This window comes from Orcinus orca, chromosome 20 (genome assembly GCF_937001465.1).
Source record: "Orcinus orca chromosome 20, mOrcOrc1.1, whole genome shotgun sequence".
In the NCBI taxonomy this organism is placed as follows: domain Eukaryota; kingdom Metazoa; phylum Chordata; class Mammalia; order Artiodactyla; family Delphinidae; genus Orcinus; species Orcinus orca.
The window spans coordinates 38800452-38820405 of NC_064578.1; the positions used below are offsets into that span (position 1 = coordinate 38800452).

The 19954-nt window shown below is 46.8% G+C and overlaps 1 long non-coding RNA gene across 1 annotated transcript; it reads right to left on the reverse strand.

Annotated features, from left to right (window-relative positions):
• Positions 1–957: 957 nt before the first annotated feature.
• On the reverse strand, positions 958–6845 carry LOC117198426 (uncharacterized). Its single transcript, XR_004479586.2, has 3 exons — positions 2602–6845; positions 2109–2303; positions 958–1519 (listed from the first exon to the last, which is right to left on the reverse strand). It is a non-coding gene; the product is annotated as an uncharacterized LOC117198426 (long non-coding RNA).
• Positions 6846–19954: the final 13109 nt, after the last annotated feature.

The window sequence follows — 19954 nt, forward strand, 5'->3', positions numbered from 1 at the left end:
CTTGTTAGAGACAAGCAGCGAACATTCAATCTGTGTGAGGTAAAGACTTGGTCAGAAGCGATTCCCCTGGAGTTCTGTGTCCTCCATCCTTCCCCAACCGAAGCTGTGAGGGTCCCTGCAGCAGACAGGACGGAGGTTAGAGGCTGAACCTCAGGGCTGTAGGTCCTGTGCTGGCATGAGGGCTTTATTGTGTTTGGGCTGCAAATGGGGGTTTAAAACATTTGAGTCAACGTTTGAAACTTGGGAAAGCTCACATACAGATATGGCTCCCCAGCTCTGGGCAGCACGGTCAGTCTGCAGAGAACCAGAATCCCCACCATTCCCTGCTGCCTTGCAGGGCCCACTGCTGTTGATCTTCACTTGGTGACCTGTGACTCCATCAAAAGCAAGAAAACAGTATAGATCAAGAAAGTGGAACGTCTCAAGAAAAGTGGCAGAGAGAGCATATTTCTCCCTGGAAGCGCAGAATATTTGAACATGTTTAATATTCAGGACAAAGTGTCTTGGTGTCCAAAGGCATGTTCTTTACCTGCCTGGCTCCCACAGGCAGCTGAGTTTCAGACTCCTGGATGTATGGGAGAGTCTCAGCTGGCTCTCACCCCAAGGCCTGTGGGGCTTTCAGCTCATCACTTGCCTGCTCCGGGCCTCCGGTTCCTTACCCACCCAGAAGGCGGTGTGGCCACAAGCACGTGCCTCTCAGGGGCTGAGTTGCTTTCTGTTTCTGTTCAGACTCTAGTCTTCCAGGTGGTGATAAAACATGAGTTTGAGGTGCTTCAGGTTTGCAGTCATACTTTAGGGACCCCCCCCACTTCCTGTCATGCAAAGGAGTTTCATTTCTCTAGATGTCAGGAGGGCAACAGTGTGCAGGGCAGACGTCAGCCTGGCAAGCAGGTAGCTGGAAGCCTGTCAGGAGCTGAGAGTTGCCTCACCTCTCCCTGGGCCTCCAGGCCTCCCGGTGACTCTCCGTGTGACCTTTGACCCCCAGCTAGGGCATGTCAAGGCCAGAGGTGGGGCAGGTGTGATTCCAGGGCTGCTGTCAGAAAACGGACCCCCAACCAAAGGCTGGTGCCTGAAAAGTTACTGGCTCTACCAGGTGGCTTGAACATGACCTTGAGTGGGAGGGACCTTAGGCCTCCCTCAGAAACCTCAGCCTTGGGGTGGGCTTTGTTCTTTCTTGAATGGAACTCTGCTCTATGCAACTGGAAAATGCTCTAAATTTGCCTCTGTAATGGGGAAAACTGAGGCATGAGAAGACAAATTATAACTGAACAAGATGAGTTTCCAGATCCCAGGGGTGATTTTCTACACAGTTCATTTTAGCAATGTCCAGGGCAGTGGAAAGAGATGGCTCGTCTGTGGATGAGATAGATGCAGAAGCCAATAAAGTATTCAAAGGAAGCACAAAAGGCAGTCTGGGTGGGTTTTATTAATTATATTTCTTTTATCCTCACAACAATGGTACGTCAGTATTCTACGCTGAATGTGCCCAATTGACACTAATGATTTCATCCTTTTGTTTCTGTTAAGAAAAGAAAAAAAGCTCTGTCTGCCCAGCTACTCAGGCCCAGCATGAGCCTGAGCCCAGCAAGGCCTTAGAAGCCCTCATCTGGGCCTCTCTCCCTGTCATTTGTGTACCCTGGCTCTCCCTGGCAATGCCAACAGCAGTCCCACCCGGCAATGGCCAGGCCTTGCTCCCACCCTCCTCCATTCTGCTTTGCCATAACCCTACATACAGGTACTCTGACACGGGTAATAAGTCCTCTGGGTGGAGAGACAGGCAGGGTGTGTGTGTGTGTGTGTGTAGGGTGTGTGTGTGTGTGTGTGTGTGTGTGTGTGTGTGTGTGTGTGTGTGTGTGTGTGTGTGTGTGTGTGTGTGTGTGTAGCAGTATCTCTGAGCCAAGGACCCCTCTGGGGGTCCTCAAATCACATTCCTCACTTAAGCGTTCTTTTTGAAGAAAGGAAAAATAAAAAGGAGGTTATGGATTGCTTTCCTCCCACACTCCCTGTATCTTATTACTAAATTTTGTTATTTAGCATAAGTTAGAAAGGGTATGTGTGCTTGGGGCACGGCAGTGACTGAAAGTGTCATGAATCATTTATTTGCCCACCTCTGTTGTCATCCTTTCACCTTGGAACCCGGGAGGAGTTGTGAGCAATGGCCTCGAAGCGTTTCCAGTCTTCAGGGTAATAAACCTCAGTGTCCTTCTCTCCTTCTCCTTCCTGTGCTGCCCCGTAATGGGCTGCTGCGCATCTGGCCCAGGAAAGAGGCCCAAGGAAAGCGTGCAGGCGATAAACAATGTTTCCTGTTACAAATGAATGAGACAAGTGTGCACACCTGACACCTCTGCCACTGTCTGAACGTAAACTTCATTAGCCCGGATGCGTGGGGTGGTGCACGGACTGTGGGCAGCTGTTAGTTAAAGCGAGATCCCCGTACCAGACCCTCACCTGGAATACCCCCAAAGGGCTTTCAGAATGGGGTTTGGATGACTCTCCTGCCCTCACTTCACATTGGCATGCGCCCCCCATCCCCACTGCAGGTAGCCCTGGTTTGTGGGAATATCCTAGAAGGGGTCCCAATGTGGCCATATCCACCTGTACCTTGGACAAGGCAGTTGTGGAATTTCCACGCTGGGGGCTTGAGGGTGACCTGCAGCTGAAGGTGGGGGCATTGGCATATCCTGAGGACGGGTCCGCAAACTGCATGTTTGGTGAGGTAGTTTGAGAGGAACTGATGGTGACAATGGAGGGGCCAGAGCTGCTCCCGCTCCCACGCTCCAGCACTGCCAACCTCCTCCCCGCACCTGACTTTCTACCCTCCAGGACCCCTCCTCCCAGGCAGTGGGGGCCAATTCTCACAGCTGGTGACCCAGGCCCCTCCTGGCACCCTCAGTGGAGCCCACGCTGAGAAGACCATTGCTGAGGGCTTGCTGATGCTCTGCTGGAGGGCCCCATGTGCTCACTCAGCCCGAGCAGCTGCTGGACTCTGGCACACTCTGATGCTATAAAAATATCAGCACTGCCGCCCCAGCTCCTGGAGAAAGTCTCAGCGTGACAGCCTGCAAAGAAATCCTACTTTTGAATTTCATCTACAAATCGTGGTTTCCTCCAGACAAGCTCAAACCTGCACACATGGCCCCTCACACCAAAAAGTAAAAATAACAAAGCTTGTAATTCTGGGCCTACCTTTTTCTCTGGGAAGATGTGCTGCTGCACGTTTCAGGAGGCATGCAGCCTGTGTACGGCAGCAAGCCCTCCCCTCCTGGACACTCTCACTCGCCCCTTCTGGCGCGCTGGTGGGGAGCAGTCATGCCCCCTCGGGGTGTGTTCTTGGAAGTGTTTCTGGGGTGTCCGAGCCTTTGGAGTGGGGCAGGGAGGTCCAAGGCTGGGAGTTAGAGTGAAAATTCATCCCTCACCCAACTACCCAAGACTGGCCATATTGCCATCCATGAGACAGTGTGGGGAAATGGTGGAGGGTTTGGAGTAAGGCCTCAGGTAAGGTAGTCAGTAACAGTGGGGGCAAGAGGCTGCCATGCATGCCGAAGGCAGGTGGCATGGTGGGAGACAGGAAGCTCTGGGGCTCCTGATTTACTGAAACCCCCACCTCCACACCCCAGCAGGCCACAGGAGCTTCGATGACCCATTAATTCTTTCCACCAATGTTTGCTGAGAGCATCTATGCTAGGTCCTGAGGATACAGTTATAGACAAGACAGACCCAGAGGGCACAAGCCCAGAGAACACACAGTCAAGGTAATCTGTGGGCTGGGTGGCCATAGACCCACTAGTCAGGAAGGCCAGAGCAGGAGGCCAGGAGAGAGACAGAGGAGGTAGGAGCCCCTGCCAGAGACTATGAGAGACACTTGTAGACTGGGTCCAGTGTGACCCAGCACCCCAAAGGCTCACACTTCTTTCTCATTCAGAAATGGTGGCTGCGGTCTTGGCTCCACCAGAGGGTCATATGACAGAAAGATATTCAGTGGCAAGTGAAACACAATTCAAACTGCCAGGAGAAAAAAGAAATTCTTGGATACAGGCGTCTGGACAGCCCAGGGACATATCTAGCCTCAGGCACGGCTGGATCTGGGTGTTTGCATGCTGTCCTCAAGAATCTATCTCCCTTGCTCAGCTCAGCTTTGTTCTTTGCCGACCTCATCCTCCATGTGGCATCTGCTGGTATCTCCAAGCTGATATTCCTACCAGTAAGCCCCTCCTCAATCCCTAGCCAAGGTCCTGGGGATGATTCTCATTGGTCCAGTGTGGGTCACATGTCTGTGCCTTCTCTAATCACTGGAGGAGGATGCACTGCCAGGAGGATGCAGTGCTCTGACTAGCCAGGCAGGAGCCAGCCGGGTTGGAATCAGTCCCATCTGAACTACCTGGTTTCACAGAAAGCGTGAAGGGATGCTGGTCTGGAGAAAGCAGCAAATACAGAAACAAACAACAATGAAACCCTCCCAAAAGATGGTTGACAGCAAAGATGTGAGCATGCTCTGAGACAGCTGCAAAAATCCTGCTTCCAACAAGGTTCTTCTTACTGCAGGTGTGTGGCCACTGTCATTCATCCCTTCAGCATCCCTGACTCCACAGTGCTGGCGTCTGTGCCAGGCCCGGGATGCAGGGAAGGTTCTGGACACCCCGGTAGGGAAGCCTGCCCCAACACCTGGCCTCAGGGGTAGGAGCAGCCCAACACTGAAGTCTGCTTCACCCTCAAACCCTGCAATTTTCCTCTCTGGTGTCTGCTAGGTTTTCTTGTGTTTTGCTTCCATCTTCCTTTTCCTTAGACCAGCTCGTGAGATCTCCCATCTGGCCTGGAGGAAAAAAGACAGAGATCAGGAGGGTCCTCGCTAGCCAAAGCCCCAAGCCTAGGCCTCTCACGCACAAAGCCTCTATTTGTCACCCAGAAGACCACTGTGCATAGATTTGCTCTCCTTATTAGAATAAGGGTCTGAGTCCAACATCCCACTGCAGTTCAGGGAGGCTCTGTCAGAACAGGTACAGCCAAACGTGTGGCCCTTGGTCCAAGGATGGGGGTTGGGCAAAGCAAGTGGCATTATCGGAAAAAGACATGCTGAGACTGGCTAGTAGGTAAGTAAGCTGGGAGGAGGCAAATAGAAGGGTTCAGCTTCTGGGCCACCACACAGCCTTGTGTCATTGTCCCCACGTGTCTCAGGGAATGAACCTGGGCAAGTCGTTTGACGGTGCATTCACAGTAACTTCCTTAAAACAGATCTTTAGGGAAGAACTGGCTTCAGGGATTGATTGGGCTCGGATTCAAACAGCAGGAAAGCAAAGTTCTCAGTCTTGTCCTGAGGGCTCCCAGCAGTGTGCACGGCACTGTTGTAAAGGCTCTGGTTTAGTCATTTAGTTCTCCCACAACCCCATTTCAGAGAAGAGCAAACAGTTACAGGGAGATTCAGCAACTTGCCCAAGGTCATGGGGGGGAGGTGGAGGGGGGGGTCAGGGGCTGGTTTCGGGGTCAACGGCTGGTTTCAGGGTCCGTGGCTGCACTGCATGAGAAGCCCGGGCCTGGTTAAGGGTTGGGGCCCAGGTATCTGCTCTCGGGGACTGCGAGGACTGCGGGCCCTGTGGCGGCCCCGGCCGCATGTACCTCGGAAGAGCAATCGTTAGCCCCCTGGAGCCGGGCAGCCTAGCTTCTGTGCCCGGGACACGCTCTGCTAGGAATCCTGTGCACTCTGCTCGCCCCTCCCTGGCACCCCGGCCCCAGGCGGCCGCCGACTCCGAGTGCTGCGCTTCCAGGTCACGCTGCGCCGACGGAGGAGCAGGAAGAGAGGTGAAGGAAGCCGAGGAGGAAGAGGAGGAGAGAGGACGGAGGAATGCCTGAGTGGAAGTCGGCTCCGGGTAGGAGCGCTGAGTGCTCTGCGCGCCGCTGCAGGGGGTGCTGACGACCCCCGGCTCCGGGAAGAGACGGGTGGGCCGGGAGGCGGGCCAGAGGTCCCGACCAGGTCCATCCCCCGACCCCGACACCCTGGCGGAAGCTACCATGACGACATGCTGCGCGCCGCCTCTTGAGCGTCCTCTGGAGGCGGGCACCACTACTACCTCATTGTACAAACTGGGAATCTTCGGCTTCGCTGAGTGTCCCAGGCCAGGCCCAGCCCCAAGGGGCGGGAACAGGACGCCAGGAGCAGGAGCCCGACCGCTACACAAAAGAGCCAGGCTGCCTGCGTCGGGACTCTGGCCACACGTCTTTGGAAAAGTTTCTTAGCCTCTGACGGCTCCGCTTTCCCCATCTGTGAAATAGGATGGCGCCCACCTCACCGAGTTATCAAAGGTTTATTACGTCCCTTAGGCCAGAGCCTGACACTGCCGAGCCGACTCAGTGTTGGCCATTGCTAGCAGGGTTTTAGCTAAATGCGAGGAACTGAGCATCAGTGGGGCGCACGCAGGACTGGCCCTGGCCGCTGCCTCCCAGCCCGCAGGCCGCGCGCTGCCGCAGCCGACGAGTCTCCCTCTGCGAACAGCTAGCTAACACCGCCTTCACGGATCAGGCTGCTCTCCACGTGCGGCGTGTTTACCCACGTGATTCCGACACGCCCACCGTTCCAGGGCCCCGCCCCCGCCCCGCCCCGCCTCGCCTCTCCTCGCCTCGCCGCTCTGCGGCTATTGGCTCTCGGCTGAAAGCTGTCGGCTGCGGCTGTTCGGCGCTGGCTGCACGGAGCGCGACCTCGCGCCACCCCGACGCCTGCCCAGCAGACTGAGCAGGTCGTTCACTCCTTAGGCAGGCTAGGCTCGGGCACTGCGCTGGATCCGCGCCTCAACGGGGCGAGCAAGGGGTCTGGTCCAACGCAGAGGCTCTGCGGGGTGCGCCCGCGGAAGGGGCGGGGCCGGAGCGGCTGGGGGCGGGTCCATGGGCGGGGGCCCTTCAGAGTGCACCCAGCGGAAGGGGCGGGCCCGGGGCGGGATTGTGGGCGGGGCCCTTCCTGCGCAGGCGCTCCGCAAGGTCGGGCCCGGGGCGTGGCCGTCCCGGGGGCGTGGCGGGCGTTTTCGGTGCTGTGCAGCCACAGTGTGCCGGAACTGCTGCGGGCCCTTGTGTGTTCGCTGTTTGCTAGACCGTGCTACCGAGAGACAGAACCTGATGAAGCTCGGTCATTCGCGGAAGGGCACATTCAGTCCCGCATTCCTCTACAATTTCAGCAGAGCCGCTCCCTCTTCCCTGGTTTTGTCCCCTTGACTTTCTCAGCCGCCCTTCCTGCTGTCTCCTCGGCGTCCTCTGCCCCTCTAAGTGTTGATGTTGCACAGGGCTCTGGCCTCAGAACCCTTGGCTTCTAGGCTGATCCTGGGAGATCTGGTCCGCTCTCTGGTATTAACTCCCGTCTCTGTGCGCATAATCCTGATAGTTCTACCAGTAGCTAACACATATGTGCTAGGGCACTTTTCTACGCGCTTTGTGAACATTCACTAATACCACTTGGACACATTACACCTAAATCTTTGTCTCCCAGTCCAGACTACTGCCCTCAGCTCCATATCTTTCCATCCAGATGCCCGCTGGACCCCTCACTAGATGTTCCACAGGCCCCTCTGAGCAAGCAAATCTGAAGTGGAACCCACCTTGCCCCAAATCTGTTTCTCCCCAGATCTCCCCCTCGGTGAATAACATCACCATTACCCCAGCCACCAAACAGGGCTTGAGTTCGGTTTTTCCTTTTTTCTTTTACTTAGATTTCACCTATAAGGGATCTCATACAGTATTTGTCATTCTCTGTCTGACATCTCACTTAGCCTAATGTCCTTAAGGTCCATCCATTCTGTCAAATATTATTGTGAAATCATCCTCAACATAGAAAACTAGAGAATGAACAGGCTAATTAACCTAATAAAAGAATTGAACAAAGGCAACTTTATAAGATCAGAATATAAAGTCAGTAATGGGAACCTTGACAATAATAATACGTTTCTTGAAAAAGTAATCAAAATAAGACAACTTGCATGATACTGAAGTATAGGAATTCACCTAACAAAAAATGTGCAAGATCTTTAGGGGGCTAACTCTAAAATTCAAATATATCGATTTTTTAAAGGGACTTGAATACACAGATAAATAATGGGATAACATCTTAACCTTGAAAGAATGTAAACCCCCCACCAAGTGATCTATATATTCAATACAATTCCAGTAAAAAATTCCAACCTGATTGTATTGGAACTTGGGAAACTGATTCTACAATGTATATGGAAGAATTAATGTCCATGATATGCTAAAACAATTTTGAAAAAGAAGAACAAAGGGAAGGTCTTGCTCTATAGGCATTAAAACAGATTACAAGACCATAGTAATTAAAATATTGGGATATTGGTACAGAAACAAATAAATGAATCGAATAGTTTGGAAAGCCCAGAATAAATTCATTTATAAAAGTTGGTATGTGATAGAGAAAAAATTACAAATGATTAGAGAAAGTCTAGATTATTTAGTAAGTGGCTCTGGGAATATTGATTTTTCTATAATGGAGAAAAAAATAAAATTGGATCCCTACCTCAGACCTTATACGTAAACTCTAAATCGATTAAATAATTATTAAAGGTGAGAATATAATGCTAATAAACTAGAACATAGGATAAAGTCTCTGTGATAAGAAAGGATTTATCATTACCTCAGAAGCTTAATCCATGAGGAGGAAAATGATGGATTTGATGACACCAAATGGAAACAACATGGAAAATGTTGCTCTACTATAGATAAAATCAACATACAGGTGACAAGCTAGGAGAAGGTATTCTTCATGCCTTAAACCAACATATCTATATTCTAGGCTATAACTAGAATAATTAAGGAACTCCTGAAAATCAGTCCAAAAAAATAAAAATAAAGGAAACCTAATTTTTAAAAACTGGGCAAAAGATATGTATAGGCTGTTCCCAGGAGAAATCAGAATGACTAAGGTATACAAAAGAGGAGAGGTATCCTCACTGGTGATCAGAGAAATGCAAAGTAAAGGAATGAGGTGCCACATTACCCCAGTCAACTGACACGACTCAGCGGGTCAGATGGTATGAAGTGCTGCCATGGAGGGATGGGAGAGCGTGTGACAGGTGCAGTGAAATTAAATATGCATGTACATTTGCAGAGCTCAGACTACGGTGACGGAAGTGAGGCCCTCACCGTCAGGGCAGACCTCCACTCGCGTGGAGGTCCATATGCACTCTGGGCGCCTCACTGCCTCCCTCTGGTCCTGGCCTTGTACCTGGGGACTCAACAGTTCCGCTCTTGCATATGTACCTAGAGAAACTTCCTCAGAGGCCCACAGGCAAAGGCATTCCAGTTCGTTTATGACAGCAGCTATGTACGTATCTCCCACAAGGGAACTGGACAAGTAATATTTGGTATGTGAAGATAATGACAGGGTCTTTCGTGGTGAACAAGGATTGCCCAGCTCTTGGCCTCTGGGGAGGAGGGTGGAAACCTGGTGAATAAAACTGAGAGCAAGGCAAAAGGACTTCCATCCACATTTTGTCTGGGAGGGTTTGTAGGTTTCTGAGCCTTTGTCACTGATCCTCCTGCGCCCTCCGCCAAGAGGTGCATTTGGACTTGGCAGGGAAGAGAGAAAGTTGGAAGGTGCCCTGAGGTTACCTGTGAAGGATTAGGCATATTTTCACTGTCACATAAAGAAACAGAGGCCAGAAGTTTCAAGATCTGGCTCCCGTGTCAAGGCAGAAAGGATTTAGAGAGTAAAGCTTGGACTCCGGAGTTTACACACATAGGGTCTAATCCCTTTTTAACTTCCTATAGATGTGAATTTGGGCAGGAAACCCAGAACAGTGAACTTCAGTTTTCTTTGCAGTGAGATGGGAGTAAAAATAAGGCTTAACACAGAGAGTTAACATGAGGAGTCAAAGGAGAGAAGATATCTGAAACCAGTTCTCTCCTTCCCTGTCTGTTTCTCAAACAGCATGGACAAGTAAGGATTCTTTAGGAATTTTTGCACACTTTTCTAATCTTCAGATAGCAGTCTGGAGGTCTTTCAGGAGAAGCTCGGGGCCAGGGAATGCAGCTCAGTGGGTGGCAAATGGGATCATCCGTCAGATTCAGATATTTCCATCCCAACCTTTCCAGACTTCAGGCTGTAGGTTAGAACCAACACTGTTTTGGATATTGCTCAGCTCTGGAAGCTTCGGAACAGCCCCCTGTGGGAGGTGGTCTCCTTACCCCAGTCCACAACTCTGACAACTCTCATTTCAAAGAGAGAGAACTGCATTTTCTTTATTCAATGTTAAATTATTTTGTATTTAAATGAGAAATAGAGCCACATTGAAAAATAATAATATCAGTGAAAACTGTAATAATCAGCACCACCCTATCCCAACTGTTGTTAGCATCTGTGGTGTAGGTCTGCTGTTCCTCCATTTAGCCTCCTTTCCTCCTGGTAACAGTTTCCTATCTTCCACTGGGGAACCAATCCTCCTGTTCTCAGATTGTGGGATTTGAGTTGGGTTCAGTCCAGATCAGCTCTGCAGGATCCATTACAAAATGAAAATGCAAGGCCACTTGTTCAAAAATTATTAAGAATTTCAAGATGCTACAGCAGAGCATTAAACCAAGGTAAGGGCCCTATGAGGCTGCACCCTTGAAACCAGCCCTGGGTGGGTGCATGACTCAGGTTTTGCCAATGAAATTCAAAACTTTTGCCAGAAAGAGGCTCTCACTTTTTGCTTAGATTACTAGATCAGTAAAAAGATAAGCCTGGAGTTGTTGACTGCCATCCTCGTCTCACCACGGGGAGAGCCCTTGCTGGGAAAACATAGTCCAGGAAGAGATGGACTTCCGGTAATATAATGTGAGATGTTGAGCTACAGCTCTCAGAAGCACAAGTCATTTCATTCTGTCTTAGGCTTCAACTCGTTTGAGGTACATCTAAGAATTAAGATTCCTGGAGCATTTCACTCTGTCTTTATGTATATTCACTAAGTTGTAATCATAAAGCACATGTAATGTTATATGCTTTTCAAAAGTTACATTATACCATGAACTTTCCTGGTGTTATTACAGTATTCATAGGCTGTATTGTTTATAGGTTGGTGCTTTTAAAAATACTTTTGTGATACACATCACAATGCATGTAGTTTGGGGAGAACATTTTTGATGTGATATGATATGCCTTTTCATTTCGACCCTACATAATTATGAAGTTTCACTAGGATTTGGAATTTTTGCAACAGCCCAGGTGGGAGGGGGTGCTGCAGGATAGGGACAGCCAGCCATTTACAGCCTTGGACACAAACTCCCTGTGGGGCTTGGTCTGGGAGGGTGGTGGTGTGTGAGTACAGCCCTTGAGCTTCGAGTGAAGGGGCAGACAGCCCCTGGAAATGTTTAGTGTCACAGCAGGAAGCTTTCATCTAGTCCAACCTCCTCGTGTCACAAATAGAGAAATTGAGGCCCAGAGAAGGGAAGTCAGCAAGTTAGTGCAGAATGGGGCCTGGAACCCTGTCTTCACCATTTGGGTGCTCATTTAGGCAGCCTTCGGCAAGCACCTGTGAACCTTCTTGGCACCAGACAAATGACAATCCTGATTCTTGATGGGATTGCAGACTCCCAGAGACTCTGGACAGTACCTAAGCCCAGAAGCCTTTAAAAGTTCTTTGAGCTCAGCTTGTAGCTCAACTCCACATCCCCCTCAAGTTTCAGCCCATCTGTCTGTGCCCTTCATAGTCAGTCCTAAAGAAAAGCCATAGGTACAAGGACCTCCCTTCCTTATGCACAGCTGTGCTTTTAGTTTGCTTTAACTGTTGCATGGAGCTCCATGCTATATATGTGCAGAAAGTTGATTTGATTTAACCAAGAATGGGCCCTTAGGCTGTTTTTTTTTCTCTCTTCATTTTCAACTCTATTTATTTTAAAAAATAGAGTAACATATGTATGTTTTTTGTTTGTTTGTCTGTTTTTGCCCGCACCACGCCGCATGCAGGATCTTAGTTCCCTGACGAGGGATGATCGAACCCATGCCCTCTGCGGTGGAAGCACGGATTCTTTTTTTTTTTTTTTTTTTAAATGTGGACCATTTTTAAACTCTCCATTGAATTTGTTAAAATATTGCTTCTGTTTTATGTTTTGGTTTTCTGGCCCTGAGGTATGTGGGATCTTAGCTCCCTGGCCAGGGATCAAACCTGCACGCCTTGCATTGGAAGGCGAAGTCTTAACCACTGGACTGCCAGGGAAGTCCCAGAAGCACGGATTCTTAACCACTGCGCCACCAGGGAAATCCCCGACATATGTATGTTTTAAAATCAAATTTATTGAGGTATAATTTATAACAAGATGCACCCATTTTGAGTAAGTTTTTTAAAAGGGTTACATCAGTGTAACCACTACCACAATCAAGGTACAGAATGTTTCCATCACCACAAAAATTTTCTTCTTGCTCCTTTGCAGTCAGAGTCTCCAACTCCAGGCAATCACTGATTCATTTTGTGCCCTTGTAAGTCAGCTTTGTCTTTTTTAGTTTTATGTAAATCACCTACACTACGTACTTTGTGTCTGGCTTCTTTCACTCAGCAAAAAATCTGTGAGATTCATCTGTGCTGTTGCATGTAGCAGTAGTTCTTTCCTTTGTCTCGCTGAACGTTATGCCATTGTATGGTTATATTACAATTTGTTTATCTGCTCACCCACTGATGGACGTTTGGTTGTATTCAGTTTGGGGCTATTGTGAATAAAACTGCTATGGGCATTCATGTAGAAGTTTGTGTTTTCATTTCTCTTGGAAATTTCTGGAATGGGACTGCTGGATTGTATTGTAAGTATATATTTAATCTCATGTTTAACTGACACTGTTTTCCAAAGTAGTTGTACCATTTTGCACTCCCACCAGCAGTATATGAGAGTTCCAGCTCCTTCATATCCTCACCAACACTTGGTATTGGCAGTCTTTTTAATTTTAGCCATTCTAGTGAGTGTGTAGTAGTTTGCTATTATGGATTTCATTTGCATTTCCTTTGTAAGCAGAACACCTTTTCATGTGCTTTGTGGCCATGGCCATTTTTATACTTTCTTTTGTGAACTGGCTGTTTAAATCTTTCCCTAGTTATAATTAATTGAAGTATAATTGACTTATAATATTATATTAATTTCAGGTGTACTGAATTGTGATTCAATATTTTAGTACATTACAAAATGATCGCCATGATAAATTTAGTTACTATCATCATACAAAATTATTACAATATTATTGACTGTATTTCCTATGCTGCACATTACATCCCCACCCCTAGTTTTAAATTGGGTGATTTGTCCTCTTATTATTGAGTTGTAAAAGTTCTTATGTATTTGGGACAAAGTCCTACATCAGATATATGTATTGACAATATTTTCTGTCAGTCTGTGCCTTGCTTTTTCATTTTCTTAAAAATAAGTTTCAAAGGGTAGGTTTTAATTTTCATGAAGTGTAAGTTTACCATTTTTTTCTTTAATGGTTCATGCTTTTTTGAGACATTAAAAATATTTTTGCCTGCCCCAAAGTCACAAATATTTTATTCTATATTTTCTTCTAGTGGTTTTATAGTTTTTATCTTCAGGTCTATGAACTACTTTGATTTAATTTTGTGTGATATAAAGTAAGAATCAAGGTTTGGGTTTTGTGTTCAGTTCAAAAATTTTTTCAATATCTCTTGTGATTTCTTCTTGATCTGTTAGAAATATTTTATTTATTCAGAAGTATTTTATTTAATTTCCAAATATTTGGACATTTTTAAGATATGTTTCTGTTACTGATTTCTAATTTAATTTTGTGTGGTCAGTGAATATACTCTTGCTTTCAATCCTTTTAAACTTGTTGAGAGTTGCTTTATGGCTCATCACATTGTCTATCTTATTGAACATTCTATGTGCAATTAAAAGGAATGTGTATTCTGCTGTTGTGTGCATTTTTCTATAAACGTCAATTAGTTCAAGTTATTTGATGGTATTATTCGAGTCTTCTATATTCTTATTTTCTACTTATTCTATTAACCACTGAGAGAGGAGTATTGAAGTCTACAACTGTAAGTGGATTTTTCTATTTCTCCTGAAAGTTTTTTCAGTTTTGTTTTTATGTACTTTGTAGCTCTCTTATTAGATGCATATATATTTATAATTTTTATATGATAAAATGATCCTTTTATCATGATTAACTGTGTGTGATGATTAGCCCTGACAATATTCCTTACCCTGAATTTTACTTTGTCTGATATTAATGTACCCATCCCAGCTTTCTTGTGATAAGTGTTGTGTGGCATGTCCTTTTCTATCCTTATATTTTAACAAACAAATGATTAAAGTTTTTTTTTTTTCCTGGACATTTATTTGGATTTTACTTTTTCATCCAGTCTGATAAACTCTTTTAATTTAGAGAGTTTAGACCATTTACATTTAGTGTAATTATTGATGAATTTGAGTTGGAATTTACCATATTGCTGTCTGGTTTTGTTTGTCCTACCTATTTTTGGGTCCTCTTTTCCTTCTTCTTGGCTTAAGTGAGGATTTAAAATATATTTTTATTTAATGTCCATTATTTTCAGTCATTGTTTAAGAGTTTACAATTTTACATTATCATGGTAATCTATGTTCAAAGAATATTTTACTACTTCACAAGTAACCTAAGAACTTTACAATAGTATACTCTCCCTTCCCCACATCCTTTTGAAATTTTTCTGTTTTATTTCTACATATGTTATAAACCCTGCAATATATTGCTAACATTTTAGGCTTAATCAGTGAAATTGTCTTTTTTTAAATGTTTAAGTGAAAAACAAAGCCTCTTATATTTATCCACACGTTTACCATTTCTACCTTATTCTCTTTCCACCTGGTATTATTTTCCTTCTTCTGAAAAACTTCTTTTAATAATTCTTGCAGTGCAGGTCTGATGGTAATAAATCCCCTCAGCTTTTTTTTGTCTCAAAAAAATCTTTATTTCATCTTCATCTTTGAAGGATCATTTTGCTAAGTGTAGAATTCTAGGTTGCAGTGTTTCCCCCCCAACCATTTTAGATATGTCATTTCATTGTCTTCTAAAATATGTTGTTTCTAGCGAGAAGTCAATTTTCACTCCTATTTTTGTTCCTCTGTACACACAGTGTCTTTTTTTTTTTCTGGCTGCTTTAAAGGTTTTCTATTTATTTACTCTGGCTCGTCATAAGTAAAATTTCTCCTAGCCCTATGTGAGCTCTGAAAAATTGTTCAGCTTCCAGCTTCCAGCAACCTAGTCATTCTTTACCTGGAATAGGTTTCACACTATTCAACCATAGCTTAGTATTCAACCACAGACTTAAGGGGACACTAATCAGATTTCTGAAGCTCTTTCTCTGTGCAGTTCCTACTCTCTGCTTCTCTGTCTTGCAAATTCCAGCTGCTTCAGTCTTCTTGAACTCTAATGCTTTTCTTCTCAGTGGACTGTCATGCTCTCTAAACTAAGTTTAAATCTGAAATGACTGAACAAAGCACCAAGTGTCTGAGAAAACCTGGAACTGACTAGATTAACTTTTCTGCCTTCAAGTAAAATGGAGGTTCAATTCTCATTTATAGAATATTAGAGAAAATTGCATTTTCCCATTTACATCTTGTGGTCTGAAAATATATTTTCTCCTACATATATGAAGGGAAAGACTTGAAGATGGTAAACATGGGTTGGGGGGGAGACTGGGTGGAAAGTAATTATTATCTTCTTAATATTCAGTTTCATTCATTAGTAGAATAGTGGGGGAGGGGAGACCTGGAAGATTTCAAAGGCTATTCATGTTTCAATACTCGTGCTATTTATGAACTTCTTAGACCATAAACTGTCCTTGAGAGAGTCTCTTTCTGTGGAAAAGTGATGTGTATCAGGGAGTGGAAGGTCTCACTCTGGTTCCTGAGGCCTCATTTCTCTCAGGTCACAGGTCCCATTGACTCACTGCTGCTTCCAGCAGGGAAGATTTGGAACTGCAGGAAGAGCCTGAGGTGTTTGAAAGGTGGGGCAGCTTGGCATTTCCTAGAGCTCCTTCTAGATTGGATCAAGTCTGTAGCTTTGTCAAGAGAGGATAGATCCTTATGTAGCTAAACCTGACCTGCTCACCAACCCTATCTTATTTCTTTCCTTTAAAACTTTTATTAATTTATTTAGAGAATTTTAATTTCTGCCTTTGCTAGGAGAAGTGAGCTGTCCTTTGGACAGAGTCTACGTCTGCCCTAGATTCTCCTATCACTAGGTTTTTGCCCTAGACCAGGTTGGCAGTGAACTCCAAGCTCCCAGCCTAGCAAGTCTGTTGGGAAAAGAGAGCCTCTTTCCCAGTAATTCCAGCAAAAATCTCAGAATTGAGCCTCATTGGTCTCTCTTGGGTTACATGACCACCCCTGAACCAGTCACTGAGGCTGGGAGATGCAGGGCTCTGACTGGCCACCCTTGGCCGCTGGCAATCCCTATAGTCAGGGATGAGGTTAATTCCAACCTAACCATTTGGACTGGGAGACAGACAGGGGGCTGCCTCAGGAAAAATGGTGAGACTGTTCCCAAGAGAAGGGAGACAGGATGCTGGATAGGATATAATCAACAGATTTCTGCAGTAAGATTTTCTCAACATTCCAGATCCAAGACTCTTCAAAGCAGGGCTGCCTGTGCTGCTTGCCCTCTACACATATTTCTCTTTTTATTCTCACACCAACCCTGTGAGAGCAGTGTTGCTTGAGATAAGGAAACAGGTTCAGGGAGCTTAAGTACCTGGGGCAGAAGTGGGGCGGCCCTGTGTTTGAACTTCCTGCTTGTGGAAGGCAGGACCTCAGGCTGCCTGTGTCACCTGGCCCCCTTTATTGTCTTAGACCTGCCTCCCCTCTGCCTGCAGTCCTGACACCAAGGAAGCTGTTCCTGTTTCAGAAAAGACAGGAAAAATTGGCAATGACCACGAGCTGAGAAGACATGATAAAATATTTCTTGTTTTCTCAAGTTTACATAGACCAAATTTTCACTGTTGCTATGGGGCAGAGAGATGAAAATAAATCTGTGTAATTTATTTTTTCTATGCGTCAAGTATATTTCCGCTTGCTTAGCACATGTACACACACACACAGACGCACGCACACACATACAGACGCGCACACACATGCCACACATATAGACTTTAATAAAATACTTAAACCCCTTTAATGCTCTCTGTGGAAGGAATAAATATGTACTGTACTTTCAACTTCTGTTCTTTGAAATACCATATGGTCTGCACTGTGAGCTTAAAATACTCTGGTGAGCGGATGCTTTCATGCAGCAGATAGCCAGGTGGAGCTTTCCCCGCCAATCTCACAAGGTTAATTAATCCTTTAAAATACAGTGAGGAGGGGTCCCTGCGTCAGGAACAGGCGCTGTCAGAGGGAGGTGGCCCACTGGCCTGCACAGGGCTGAGAAGAGAGTACAAAGGCAGCGGGCAAGGTGGGCTGGGCTGCTGCCCGATGGTGCCTTTGATGAGCAAGCTCAGTCACTCAGATCCTCACAGTTTGTGTCCTGCATAATCAGGGATAACAGGCTGATGGTCTGCATGAATAACTAAGTTTGTCATTGTGGTTAATTTTCCCTCAGAAAGAGCCCCCCCATCTCTCTGGCCCACTGCATATTTATAAAGGGCAGGGATACAAGGCAGAGGAGGCTGGATGGCCTGGCACCCCAGGGACGGGGGAGGGGTGGCTGCACCCAGAACCCTGGGAGGCAGACTCATGCCAGGGCTGGCGCTGCAGGAAAGTGCAGAGCTCTGTGGAGCGGGGAGGAGAGGAGCTGCTGGGGGTCGGTGGAAGCCTGGTTTGCCAGGCCCCATTTGGGCTGTCTTCTTCCCTGCTCTGAGCCTCAGTTTTCCATCCATACAAGGAGCGTGTGGGCCACTTGACGTAGGCATCAGGGACTGTCATTTCCAAATGAGCTTACAAGTAGAGTCAGAGGATGGCGGGCGAGACGCTGACATCTGTCCAACACCCGTAGTGCTCTGCGAGCAAATATTTTTTAGATACATTCTTCAGTTATCATTCATCCCATGTATTTCGGTGTTAAAAAGTATTAGATTGTTCACTGTAAATATTTTAAATAGGCTATGGCTCTTGAAACCTCATTGTGGCATTTCTTTCTTTTTTTAAATTTGTTTATTTTTTTAATTTAATTTTTAAATTTTATATTGGGGTATAGCTGATTTACAATGCTGTGCTAGTTTCAGGTGTACAGCAAAGTGGTTCAGCTATACATTTACATATATCTCTTCTTTTTCAGATTCTTTTCCCATGACATTTCTTTCTGACTCTTCAAAGAATGTCCTTGGCAGCCTCTGAGTGGTCTGGCTTCCACTCTTTCCATACCTTTCAAAGGAGCCCAGGTAGAGGCTAGAAGGGGTGAGGAGGGGCTCAAGGACCCTCTGTGCTTCCCTGGCAGCCCTCTTAGGCCAGTACGTGGCAGTTCTGAGCCTTCCTCCTGGCCACCAGCCTTCCTCCAGTCTGGGGTCCCTAAGATTTTCAGTCCACATAGCAGAGGGATCCAAGGATGTACAGGGAAGCTAAATGGGGCAGTTGACTGGCCAGCTAGCTGCCCCTGCCTGGGACTGACCTCCCCCACCCCCATCCCTACGTCCATGCTCAAGGCAAGTGGACTTCCTGGAGGAGATGACATCTTAGGTAAAATCTTAAAGGCAGTAAAGGATTCAAGGCAGAGGGAATAAAATATGCCAAGATCCAGAGAACACAGACCCTGGTGCTTCCAGGAACTGACAGAAGACTGGTGTGGCTGGAACATAGAATATTGGGATGGGGTCTGGGGAGTCAAGATGATGCTTGACACTGGTAGGGGTAGCAGTGTCAGGGCAGTCAGAGTGAAGAGTCTGGACTTTATCTTGAGGGCAGTGGGGAATTCCCCAGCCCACTCAAACCATCAGATTTGTCCTTTGGAAAGATCACCGAGGCTGCAGCTGCCTGAGACCTCGTTATACCGCCCCTCTCCTCACCCAGGGCACTGACACATCTGAGCCTCCTACCCTGCCTGGGTGGGGAAGAGCTGCACACCTCCAATCCCAAGGATAACTAGGAGCTGGCCTGCCTTGCAGTCCCTGCAAGATGGGCCAGAAAACGCTGTCTTCAGGATGCCCTCCCGCCCTAGCTGATGGGGGTGGGTGCATCAGAGGGTCCTTGAGCACTAAACAAAGGGGAGCTGAAGGTCACCACATTTCATGCTGCGCCATTTGAAGGAAGCACTTCTCCCCTTTTGAGGCTGTCAAGGAGCTCCTAACCCCTGGGATAACAGCAGGTCAAGGGGAGGGGACATGGCCTGAAACCAAGGAAGCAATCTCTAACAGTGGAATTTGGGGCATCGGAACTATTTTTGGACAGAGGAGGTGTCAGATGTGTGTAGGTGTGTGTGAGCCCCGGAACTGGGCTCCTGCCTATTCCACCTCCCTAAAAGTTGGCCTTGAGACCCAACAGAAGAAAGACCCCGGCCTAAGTGAGCATGACATTCTGAAACAGCAAAGCCCACTACAGCCTCAATCACTAATTAATTAATGATGCTCCCCAAGTGTCTCTTGGAGGCCTTTCTCATGCAGGAGAGGGGAGGCCAAGGCTGCAGAGGTTCCATTCAGAGGGCTGTTGAATGGCTAATGGCTATTGAGATATAATGTCCACTAAGTCACATCTGATTCCCTATTTAATGTTGAAATATTTAATTAATTAAATGTGGCAAGTATTTAAATACCATGACACTGTACTCTGCATAACTCAAAGGCAGCCAGCCTCCTCTCCAGATTTGCCACCCCCTCCTAATCGAGCTGTCATCTCCCTGCCTGGGGGGAAGGACACCCACTCCAGGACCCAGTTCTGAGACTCAGGTCACCGTGCCCTGAACATTATTGTTTGATTAGACCTCAGGCTGGTTGTGTTGTAAACAGTCTCCCCACCTCCACCCAAGGAATTCCGTTCCTCTCCTCTCCCCTGTTCTCCCCTCCTCCCCAAGCACACGTGATTAAGACTG